At 46.5% G+C, this 8890-nt stretch overlaps 1 protein-coding gene across 2 annotated transcripts in view; it reads right to left on the bottom strand.

The window, feature by feature from the left end:
• The window catches only part of PIK3C2A (phosphatidylinositol-4-phosphate 3-kinase catalytic subunit type 2 alpha), a 1158716-nt gene extending 1158272 nt beyond the window's left edge, over nucleotides 1–444 (bottom strand). The window contains exon 1 of one of the 2 annotated variants that reach the window (XM_078681042.1): nucleotides 341–444. The gene's annotated coding sequence lies outside the window, so the exon portion shown is untranslated. The remainder of the gene's footprint in view (nucleotides 1–340) is intronic. The other variant, XM_078681043.1, reaches the window with a different exon arrangement.
• Nucleotides 445–8890: the final 8446 nt, after the last annotated feature.

Consider the following 8890-nt stretch of genomic DNA (forward strand, 5'->3'; position numbering starts at 1 on the left):
CCCTAAAATGACCATGTACGCCCTAAAATCCAAAAGCCCTACAAACCCCCAAACTTTTTATGAATGCGGAATGCCGGGAGGCGCTGCTGTGATATGATACTTTCTGTACCCCCAGGCTGCACTTCCTTCATAGAGTATTTCCATAAACACATAGTTTAGTGGAATCCGATTGTTAGACTCTTTAAACAACTGCGGACAGACCTGCTCATGGCCCGAGGAATAGGTCTTGCAAAGGAAAACAAGCGTTGTCGTCATGGTGACTGCCGAATTCACTCCATCACAATACTAAAATACATTTTTAAAAAGCAGTTGCCTCGAACACAATGCCAAAATCACCTACTGTAAACCATCAGTCTGCCGGCTGGCTGGGACTCGAACCGCAGATCCTCAATGCAGAGCAGCTCTCTCACTTTTTCTTCCTCTAGCAAAAGCCTACGCACATCCGGGAGCGCCGGAAGTGACGTCATTGGTCTGCGGCAAGAACGAAGACAGCCGTGAGTGCAATGGCCATTAAAGGGACAGGTGGATTGGCATCGGTCTCTTTATTTTTCCAACTCCACTTCCTTCGTCGATTCCACCGTATACTCAGGTAAGTGCTGCAGATGTTAAAAAAGAGCAGCATCGATCCTCCGCCCTTGGTCCCAGCTGCTCAATTTCCGTCCCAGACCAGCTTCCTCATTTTTCGGAAAGCACGAGTTTTCATTGAGGGGGCAAATTCAGACGCAGCTCCCTGCATGTGTGTGCTTCGTACGTGTTATAATGAATACCTGCGTTGCAATGTGTGTGTATTATGTGTGTTTGATGTTTGTCTGTATCAGCCTGCCTGCTTGTTTAATATGCACCTTTTGTGTTTGAGCATGTGTATTTTTGTGTATGTGTGACGTAGTGCGTGCCTGTGTAAGTTGTGGAAAATTGCAAAAAGCCTAAAAAATGTGTTTTACAGCAACTTCTTCGCCGTAAGGAAAAATAAATTACTGCCCGGATATTGTAGGTCCCATGTTGGTTCCAAATGCACCTGCGTGTATTCAAGATTCTCGACCAAATAGAACAGTTTTCGATCTACTGAAAAGTTGTCAATCAAAGAAGGCTAAACACATTTATTTATGTGAATATTGTTGAGCATTACTTGTGTCCTTGAAACTTGTAGTGAGCCTTCATTACTAAATGAATGTGTGCTCTATTGTTAAATCCTGGTCACGTTCCCCAAGCTGTGTAGTGTGCAGAGCAGCACATCTTCTAAAACACTGGCAGTGTTCATGGATGCGTTTCAAAGCATAAGGATAAATTCTTCAAATAACTTAGCCGTTGTAATGCTGGTTCTTTATTTTGTTTGCTATTTGTGTAATTGAAAGGCCTGGTTGCCTGTGGCGATTGAGGTTTACGCCCTATTTAGGAAACGTAGTCCGACGCGTTCCAACATCTTGCAATATCTACTTTCGCAAAAAAGGCTATCATTCTGGTTTCGTTCCATGTGCATGCAATGTTTTTAACTCGTTTGTATATATTATTGAGACGGGGCCAATTACGTATTCCCTGTTTGCGCTAATTTACCTTGACCGCTAAGATCTCTGTAAAAATGAAGCCGGTCTTGTTACATCTGCCACTATCGATCCCAGCCATATATTATACAGTTACAACCTGACCTACTGCTAAAGTACTGAGGCAGAGGGATCGAGCCCTGAGATAAATCACATTAATATTTCCTATTTTCTCTCTTTCTCTCGCCTTCTCTCTCGCCTTCTCTCTCGCCTTCTCTCTCTCTCTCGCCTTCTCTCTCTCTCTCGCCTTCTCTCTCTCTCTCTCTCGCCTTCTCTCTCTCTCTCTCTCGCCTTCTCTCTCTCTCTCTCTCGCCTTCTCTCTCTCTCTCTCTCTCTCGCCTTCTCTCTCTCTCTCTCGCCTTCTCTCTCTCTCTCTCTCTCGCCTTCTCTCTCTCGCCTTCTCTCTCTCTCTCTCTCTCGCCTTCTCTCTCTCTCTCTCGCCTTCTCTCTCTCGCCTTCTCTCTCTCTCTCGCCTTCTCTCTCTCTCTCTCGCCCTCTCTCTCGCCTTCTCTCTCTCTCTCTCTCGCCTTCTCTCTCGCCTTCTCTCTCTCTCTCTCTCTCGCCTTCTCTCTCTCTCTCTCGCCTTCTCTCTCTCTCTCGCCTTCTCTCTCTCTCTCTCGCCTTCTCTCTCTCTCTCGCCTTCTCTCTCTCTCTCGCCTTCTCTCTCTCTCTCGCCTTCTCTCTCTCTCTCGCCTTCTCTCTCTCTCTCGCCTTCTCTCTCTCTCTCTCGCCTTCTCTCTCTCTCTCTCGCCTTCTCTCTCTCTCTCTCGCCTTCTCTCTCTCTCTCTCGCCTTCTCTCTCTCTCTCTCGCCTTCTCTCTCTCTCTCGCCTTCTCTCTCTCTCTCTCGCCTTCTCTCTCTCGCCTTCTCTCTCTCTCTCCTTCTCTCGCCTTCTCTCCTTCTCTCTCTCTCTCTCTCTCGCCTTCTCTCTCTCTCTCTTTCTCTCGCCTTCTCTCTCGCCTTCTCTCTCTCTCTCTCGCCTTCTCTCTCTCTCTCGCCTTCTCTCTCTCTCTCTCTCGCCTTCTCTCTCTCTCTCTCTCGCCTTCTCTCTCTCTCGCCTTCTCTCTCTCGCCTTCTCTCTCTCGCCTTCTCTCTCTCTCTCGCCTTCTCTCTCTCTCTCTCGCCCTCTCTCTCGCCTTCTCTCTCTCTCTCTCGCCTCTCTCTCTCGCCTTCTCTCTCTCTCTCTCGCCTTCTCTCTCTCTCTCTCGCCTTCTCTCTCTCTCTCTTCTCTCCTTCTCTCTCTCTCTCGCCTTCTCTCTCTCTCTCTCGCCTTCTCTCTCTCGCCTTCTCTCTCTCTCTCGCCTTCTCTCTCTCTCTCGCCTTCTCTCTCTCTCTCGCCTTCTCTCTCTCTCTCTCGCCTTCTCTCTCTCTCTCGCCTTCTCTCTCTCTCTCGCCTTCTCTCTCTCTCTCTCGCCTTCTCTCTCTCGCCTTCTCTCTCTCTCTCTCCTTCTCTCGCCTTCTCTCTTTCTCTCCTCTCTCTCTCTCTCTCTCTCTCTCTCGCCTTCTCTCTCTCTCTCTCGCCTTCTCTCTCTCTCTCTCTCCTTCTTCTCTCTCTCTCTCTCGCCTTCTCTCTCTCTCTCGCCTTCTCTCTCTCTCTCGCCTTCTCTCTCTCTCTCTCTCTCGCCTTCTCTTCTCTCTCTCGCCTTCTCTCTCTCTCTCTCGCCTTCTCTCTCTCTCGCCTTTCTCTCTCTCTCTCTCGCCTTCTCTCTCTCTCTCTCTCGCCTTCTCTCTCTCTCTCGCCTCTCTCTCTCTCTCTCGCCCTTCTCTCTCTCTCTCTCTCGCTTTCTCTCTCTCTCTCTCTCTCGCCTTCTCTCTCTCTCGCCTTCTCTCTCTCTCGCCTTCTCTCTCTCTCGCCTTCTCTCTCTCTCGCCTTCTCTCTCTCTCGCCTTCTCTTTCTCTCTCTCTCTCTCTCGCCTTCTCTTTCTTTCTCTCTCGCCTTCTCTCTCTCGCCTTCTCTCTCTCTCGCCTTCTCTCTCTCTCGCCTTCTCTCTCTCTCGCCTTCTCTCTCTCTCGCCTTCTCTCTCTCTCGCCTTCTCTCTCTCTCGCCTTCTCTCTCTCTCGCCTTCTCTTTCTTTCTCTCTCGCCTTCTCTCTCTCTCGCCTCTCTCTCTCTCGCCTTCTCTCTCTCTCGCCTTCTCTCTCTCTCGCCTTCTCTCTCTCTCGCCTTCTCTCTCTCTCGCCTTCTCTCTCTCTCGCCTTCTCTCTCTCTCGCCTTCTCTCTCTCTCGCCTTCTCTCTCTCGCCTTCTCTTCTCTCGTCTCTCGCCTTTCTCTGTCTCTCGCCTTCTCTGTCTCTCGCCTTCTCTCTCTCTCGCCTTCTCTTCTCTCTCGCCTTCTCTCTCTCTCGCCTTCTCTGTCTCTCGCCTTCTCTGTCTCTCTCTCTCTCGCCTTCTCTCTCTCTCTCTCGCCTTCTCTCTCTCTCCTCCTCTCTTCTCTCTCTCTCTCTCTCTCGCCTTCTCTCTCTCTCTCTCGCCTTCTCTCTCTCTCTCTCTCGCCTTCTCTCTCTCTCTCTCTCGCCTTCTCTCTCTCGCCTTCTCTCTCTCTCTCTCTCGCCTTCTCTCTCTCTCTCTCGCCTTCTCTCTCTCTCTCTCTCTCTCTCGCCTTCTCTCTCTCTCTCTCGCCTTCTCTCTCTCTCTCTCGCCTCTCTCTCTCTCTCTCGCCTCTCTCTCTTCTCTCTCTCGCCTTCTCTCTCTCTCTCTCGCCTTCTCTCTCTCTCTCTCGCCTTCTCTTCTCTCTCTCGCCTTCTCTCTCTCTCTTCTCGCCTTCTCTCTCTCTCTCTCGCCTTCTCTCTCTCTCTCTCTCTCTCTCTCTCTCTCTCTCTCTCTCGCCTTCTCTTTCTCTCTCTCTCTCGCCTTCTCTTTCTCTCTCTCTCGCCTTCTCTTTCTCTCTCTCTCGCCTTCTTTCTTTCTCTCTCTCTCTTCTCTCTCTCTCTCTCTCTCTCTCGCCTTCTCTCTCTCTCTCTCTCTCGCCTTCTCTCTCTCTCTCGCCTTCTCTCTCTCTCGCCTTCTCTCTCTCTCTCTCTCGCCTCTCTCTCTCTCTCTCTCGCCTTCTCTCTCTCTCTCTCTCGCCTTCTCTCTCTCTCTCGCCTTCTCTTTCTCTCTCTCTCGCCTTCTCTCTCTCTCTCTCTCTCTCTCGCCTTCTCTTTCTCTCTCTCTCTCTCGCCTTCTCTTTCTCTCTCTCTCTCGCCTTCTCTTTCTCTCTCTCTCTCGCCTTCTCTTTCTCTCTCTCTCTCGCCTTCTCTTTCTCTCTCTCTCTCTCGCCTTCTCTTTCTTTCTCTCTCGCCTTCTCTCTCTCTCGCCTTCTCTCTCTCTCGCCTTCTCTCTCTCTCGCCTTTCTCTCTCTCGCCTTCTCTCTCTCGCCTTCTCTCTCTCGCCTTCTCTCTCTCGCCTTCTCTCTCTCGCCTTCTCTCTCTCTCTCGCCTTCTCTCTCTCGCCTTCTCTCTCTCTCGCCTTCTCTCTCTCTCTCGCTCTCTCTCTCTCTCTCGCCTTCTCTCTCTCTCTCGCCTTCTTCTCTCTCTCGCCTTCTCTCTCTCTCTCGCCTTCTCTCTCTCTCGCCTTCTCTCTCTCTCTCGCCTTCTCTCTCTCGCCTTCTCTCTCTTTCTCGCCTTCTCTCTCTCTCGCCTTCTCTCTCTCTCGCCTTCTCTCTCTCTCGCCTTCTCTCTCTCTCTCTCTCTCTCTTCTCTCTCTCTCTCTCTCGCCTTCTCTCTCTCTCTCCTTCTCTCTCTCTCCTCTCGCCTTTCTCTCTCTCTCTCTCTCTCGCCTTCTCTCTCTCTCTCTCTCGCCTTCTCTCTCTCTCTCTCTCGCCTTCTCTCTCGCCTTCTCTCTCTCTCTCTCGCCTTCTCTCTCTCTCTCTCTCGCCTTCTCTCTCGCCTTCTCTCTCTCTCTCTCGCCTTCTCTCTCTCTCTCTCGCCTTCTCGCCTTCTCTCTCGCCTTCTCTTTTCTCTCTCGCCTTCTCTCCTTCTCTCTCTCTCTCGCCTTCTCTCCTTCTCTCCTTCTCTCTCTCGCCTTCTCTCCTTCTCTCCTTCTCTCTCTCGCCTTCTCTCTCTCTCTCTCTCTCCTTCTCTTTTTTCTCTCTCTCTCTCTCTCTCCTTCTCGCATTCAACTGCCTCGGATCATGTGTTAAATATTTATAAGGTGGAAGCACGCACAAGTTGCAGTAACGCGTGCCTTCCCCATGATTGAGATCTTATAAGAGGTTTCCCCATGCCCTCTTCTCGTTTGAACTGCGGGTACTGCATGTGTCAACGAGGTATGGGATCCCTTTATGTTAAATTGCATCTCTTACCAAACTTCCAAACACCTCTGGCAAAACACTTATAAGGTCCCAGAGGGGAGACCTATTGGCTATGCCAATGCTTTTGCTTTATGTATTTGCCATTGTAATGCCTTTTGTTTAATTTATAAAGCCATTACATATTGCACAATTAACATACAATACTACTAGCAAAGCTAATATCTTTAGCTTAATAAAAGGTGAAACCTATTGCATTTTTAACGCTTGTCCTTTCATGTTGGGGGTGCCGGTGGGCAGAGGGTAGCAGGCATCTGACTCTCTATGCATCTGCGGGGATAGGTAACTTGATTTCCCGTCGCAAACCCCAGTGTGAAAGTTCACTTATTGATAGTTCTTCTATTTCTCTCATAATGCCTCTACTTTGCTATTACTATTTGTCCTGAGCAGCAAGACCTAAGCATACACTCTGGCTCTCCAAAAATAAAGTTGATATTAGGTAATTTCCTCAATGGCCTTCAGTGCATGCCCAAACACTTCTCTGTAGTCCACAATCTAGGCATATTAGATAGAAATTGCACCAGGTCAGTGTACTTTTTGGGGTGCTTTTCTCCAATTAAATCTGTTGATCAGTTTGATATGCTTTGTATTTTACCTCTGAAACTTAAACCACACACAAACTAATTCCTGATTTTTATATCTAGCAGGACATAATCATGGCTTCATTCAACGTCCTGTTTTTCACTTGCGATCATTCTGTGTGTGTTCGAAAAGATGGTGACTTCCTGCTTTTGGACAATCCCGGGGAAGTTCTTTGTAGATGAAGCTGGTTGGCCAGTCACCGAAGAGAGAGATTTTAAAGCTATGATTCTGTTCCAATCATCTGGTAAGCACAATAAGTAAACCTTTATAATAAGTTTGCAACTGCAGGATAACGGTACAAATTACCAACCTGTTTCAGTAAAACCTACATTTGTGATTAATTAATCCAATAATGGACAGTAAAAATGAACATGCATTTCCCCACATATGCCTTGGATTGCTCTCCAGAGACAAATGTAACACTTATGAAAAGGACTGAAACGTTTAGCTTGTGGCACTACTATAAGGCAGCTATTTTTGGATAAACTATTTTATTTAGGCAACTTTTTTCAGGAGGTTCAAGTTCAGGCTTACAATGTGTACTGTCTATTAAGGAAAACTTACTTACTTGGTTATGGATAGATTGTACATTTGTCCTTTATTATCAATACCTCTTTATTTATATATTATGGCTAGAGCGTGAAGATATATTGCAAGTGGTCAATGTGTTCTTTTCTGTTTTGAAGTTTATATGTAAATATATATTTTTTTCTCTTGCTTTTTTTTAGTGAAGAAACAATGTCTAATGATTCAGGATATTTTTCAAGAGATAATTGCAAGCTATTCTGGCACAACAGAGGGTCTAAAACAGGTGTTACTTCAAAGGGCACTGGAGAAAAGGCAGATGTTAATGGACTGTGGCAATCGGGGAAGCGCTGGTAGACTTAAGAGGGTGTTACGCGAACTACAAGAGGAAGAAATTGCAGAGAAAAGATGCAAGGACAAAAAAGCCAAGCAGAGTGGACTGGATTATATAAGAGTTGGTAACAAAGCTCATGCTGAAAGCACAACTTCTCAGCCTGGTGATGCAAGTTCGCGGATGAATTTGCAGAAACTTGAAAACCTGGCCCTTTTAGCAGGGATGGCTAGTGTCCTTCATCAAAAATCCACAATTAAAAATGACGCATCAGACCGTGAAAATGAACTTGTCTTGGAGTCCCCGCTTAAATCCAAATATCAAGGACAAAAACATGCCTCCCTTTCACCACGTCATCCTAGAGTAATCAACACTCATTCTGAAAATATAATGGGGCCATTCTGATGTAATCAATAGCCATCCTGAAGCTGTCATAGGATCATCCAGGAATAATCCACACTCATCCAGAAATTGTCATGGATCATTCCAGAGTAATCCACTTCCATCCTGGAGCGGTTATAGGATCATCCTGGAATAATTGACAGTCATCCCTAAATTAGCTAGAACCCATCCTGGAGTAATTCTCCCTCATCTTGAAGTTGTCAATTAGTATTCGTGGAGTTGTAAAAGGTAATCCCTCCCTGCCAGTAGAAATCATCAGAACACCATCCTACTGTAGTTTTTGTGATGAGTCTAGGTTCGTCATCACATTTACATTTTTTGTCCTACAGGCATACTTCAGGATGGCTTCCCCAGATAATTGCAGGAATAGCCTGACTATAATCATCAGATGAGTCCAGCTCAAACACAGGGATCAGTGACGACTCCGAGACTTACAAAGCTTAAACTGTATACTTTCCGTAGATGAGTGTGTTCAAAAGAATTTTCCTTCTTGTACTATTTTAATGGATGGCAAACCTGTTGAAATTTTTGTTGATTCATGTGCGTGGTACACCATTATTGGCAAAGACATTTTCGAACAATTATGGTGCCAAAGAGAATTATTAAGTCCAGACATATATCCTGGTGGATACACGGGAAAAAAATTGCTCTTGAAGGGTTTTTCTGGGCGAAATTACATTTCAAGAATTGGGAACTCAAAGCAAAAGTATATGTAGCTACTAAAGGGGTATCTATTCTCAGTTGGCCTGACCAACGTAGTTTAGGAATTAAATTAGACCCAAATGCAGACCCTCCAGTTTATGTTGAAGAGCCTCGCTTAAAGAAGTCAATAACTGACTCTATGGTGAATTTAACCATAGACGCTCCGAGTTTCACTAAGAAAATTTTGGGAAAATTTCCTGAAATCTTTGACAACAGATTAGGAAAATACGTTGATGTTAAACACAAAATCATCTTGAATGATAATGTCGTTCCCGTGAGACATAGAGTAAGAAATGTTCCTTTAGCTTATAGACCTAAACTAAAGGAAATGTTAGATGCCTTGGTAAAAAAGAATATAATTGAGCCAATCGAATCGTCCCCATGGGTTTCGCCCATCGTGATTTCACTTAAGAGTTCAGGCGAACTTCGCTTATGTGCGGATCTTCGCAGTCTAAACAAAGAAATTTGGATAGACAAACACCCCTTACCAAATATACACGAGTTAATTGCTGCATTATCTGGGG

Source organism: Lissotriton helveticus, chromosome 3_1 (assembly GCF_964261635.1).
Source record: "Lissotriton helveticus chromosome 3_1, aLisHel1.1, whole genome shotgun sequence".
Classification (NCBI taxonomy): Eukaryota; Metazoa; Chordata; class Amphibia; order Caudata; family Salamandridae; genus Lissotriton; species Lissotriton helveticus.